The sequence below is a fragment of the Nematolebias whitei genome, chromosome 15 (genome assembly GCF_014905685.2).
Source record: "Nematolebias whitei isolate Nwh7 chromosome 15, NemWhi1, whole genome shotgun sequence".
Taxonomy (NCBI): Eukaryota; Metazoa; Chordata; class Actinopteri; order Cyprinodontiformes; family Rivulidae; genus Nematolebias; species Nematolebias whitei.
Genome location: NC_056512.1, coordinates 8,009,216 through 8,010,049, shown reverse-complemented (window position 1 = coordinate 8,010,049; position 834 = coordinate 8,009,216).

The window sequence follows — 834 nt, the reverse complement described above, 5'->3', positions numbered from 1 at the left end:
TTTTTTTTTTTTTTAAGTGCAACAATGTCTCTACTAATCTTGGCAAAAAAGAAAGTTGAGCAAGATGAGAAAAATAAGAGCAGACCTCCATGAAACACAACAGTGTCTGCTGCTCACAGCTTGAGTGTTTCAGTTTCCATGACAGTGGAAAACAACAGGGGGGAGACATTTGTATTTGACCGCAGGCTGACCCCTCCCTGTTACCCTCTCACTTCTCCTTCACCTCCCTCCCACCATTCTTCATCTTGGACATTTGAGGCCCCACATGCACTTACACACACACATACACAGAATATTGCTCTCAAATACACACACACGGACACACGCACACACATGCATGCTCACACAAACAAAGACAGTTGTGAGACAGAGAATTCTGAAATAAAACCCAAGTACATAAAAAAAGAGAAACTCAGATAAACATTTCATCACCCTTAGAGGGCATGGGAAGTTTGGAAAGTCAGAAGTGTCATAAGCTGAGGTGGAAAACACGCACACAACAACCAAGGATGATGTATGGGGAGAAATACACAGTGAGATCAATGTATACACACACTCACAATCAAAAGACTGAGGCAGACACACACAAGCCTCTGAGGTGTTTATGTGATGCAGATGTTGGGCTGGAAACGAGCTGCGTTCAGCACCACAAACACATCTGACACTTGAGACGTGGTCGAGTGAGTAGTTTATTAGAATCTTATTTGAAGACGGAGCAGTAAAAATCAGAAGAAGCAGTAGAAACTGACAAACTGACATGTCTTTCACACACACGCACACACACACGCACACACACACACACACACACACACACACACACACACACACACACAC